The following is a 2,266-nucleotide window of genomic DNA, read 5'->3' as shown; positions in this document are numbered from 1 at the left end:
TGATTATGGAGAAGGCAATGGCACCCCACTCCAGTACTCTTGCCTGGAAAATCCCATGGACGGAGGAGCCTGGTGGGCTGCAGTCCATGGGGTCTCTAAGTCGGACAAGACTGAGTGACTTCACTATCACTTTTCCCTTTCATGCATTGGAGAAGGAAATGGCAACCCACTCCAGTGTTCTTGCCTGGAGAATCCCAGGGACGGTGGAGCCTGGTGGGCTGCCGTCTATGGGGTCGCACAGAGTCGGACACGACTGAAGCAACTTAGCAGCAGCAGCAGCATAGTTGATTATGGCTTCCCAGGTGACATTAGTGGTAAAGAACTCGCCTACCAACGCAGGAGACATAAGAGATGCGGGTTTGATCCCTGAGTCGGGAAGATCCCTGGAGGAGAGCATGGCAACCCACTCAAGTATTCTTGCCTAGATAATCCCATGGACAGAGGAGCCTGGCAGGCTACAGTCCATAGGCCTGCAAAGAGTCGGACACGACTGAAGCGACGTGGCATGCACACACATAGTTGATTAATAGTGTTATGATAGTTGCAGGTGTACAGCAAGTGATTCAGCTATACATAAATATGTATCTATTCTTTTTAAAATTCTTTTCCCATTTAGCTTGTTACTTAATCACATCAGCCAAGTCCTTTTTACCATTTAAGGTGAAATTCATGTTTCATGAAATCCAAATGTTTCAGGGATTTAAGACCTAGATACCATTGAGGAACATTGTTCAGCCTACAACAGTGTTCAAATAATCTTATGATTTTTACTTTCACATAAGCATTGACTCCTAAAGCTGTGTCTCTAGCTTATATCTCTCTTTTGAGCTCCACATTATTTTATCTACTTTACTTTTGGATTTTCCACCTAAATGTCCTACCCTAAACTATTTTCTGAGTTCTTCTCTCTCCACAGCCAAATCTCTCTCTGGGACCCATAGCTAAATTAATGGCTTCAGGATTCAACCAGTTCTCCATGCTAGACTTTCTCTTGGTGTCTTCCCCGTGCAGTCAGTCACCAACACCTGCTGCTGATCCTCCTTTAAACTAATGTAACTGCCTCCTGTCTGTCCTCCTGTTGACGAAAAATTAGCCAGTCCATCTAAAACAGAAATGGAAATTTTTATCTGAGCCAAATTGAGGATTATAACTCAGGAACAGCCTCTCAGAAAGCTTTGAGAACTGTTCACTGTTAAGAGGTCAAAGTGCAGTTATACATGTTTTCGAGACAGAGGGCTGTACATTACATGACATATTACTGACAGTTTACACAAATCAGATCTAAGTGTACAAAGTGACTAGTGGGTCATGGGTTGGCCCCTTATTAGATCAAGAAGGAATATTATCCTTTAAGGAGCTATCTTGTTGGTTCTAGGAGAATGTTGCTCTTTATGGACGAGCAGGTATTTCTGCCGATGGGGATGTTTGGGCAATCCATAATGTAGATACAGAAGGGACAGCAGTAGGGAGAGAGGAGGCCAAAAGGCAAAAAAAAAAAGTATGTTTAAATTTTTATGGTCTTGCCATAAAATACGAATTTTATTTCACACTCCCCACCTGAAGTTGCCCCATCCCATAATAGGATGGTTCCAGAATTCCATATATACAGGAAGATGTCACATTAAATAATCCTTAAAACAGCCCTATGAAGCCAGCATATCTTTGGGAAATTCTCAATCTGCTTTTGCAGAATTCTTAAAGGCAAGAAGAACCTAACATGTAGAGAACATTTTCATGTATTCTCATGGCAACTTTTAGCTGTCATTGGAGATACACCCCATTTGTGTAACATTTAGAAGATTGGAGTAAAAGCAAAATGTGGCTCTTGCTAGGCAACTTTATGTCCTGAGAAACTACTATTACTATAGCTCTGGCATATTTGTAGTCTGAATCTTTGGGCCTTGTGTAAATCTGGACTATGTTACTCTTGCTTTGGATTCTTTTGCTCTACTCTCATCCTTGCTACATCCTCATACCCTATTACTCCATTCTGAGCATCCCTACATTTCCTTCCACTCACTCTCTGAATACTTGCTCTGGGGTTCCTGACCACTGCTTTCCTCCTGTACTGGATGGGGGTTTAATGGAACAGGGCTAACCTTGATCCCTGTGACTCTCTCTCTTTTTGATACTTTCATTGCTGGCAAAGCAGCTCACATGGTCTTTCCACATCACGATCTGATATAATACTATAAGTTTTTCTTATTCAACTACATGCTTCTTTTTGTCTTAACCCTACAGATGCTCCTAGTCCACTTTAACTGGA

Source organism: Bison bison, unplaced genomic scaffold, assembly GCF_000754665.1.
Source record: "Bison bison bison isolate TAMUID 2011002044 unplaced genomic scaffold, Bison_UMD1.0 scf7180017863402, whole genome shotgun sequence".
NCBI classification, from domain to species: Eukaryota; Metazoa; Chordata; class Mammalia; order Artiodactyla; family Bovidae; genus Bison; species Bison bison.
The sequence above is the reverse complement of the archived record's forward strand: the minus strand, read 5'-3'. Positions refer to the sequence as shown.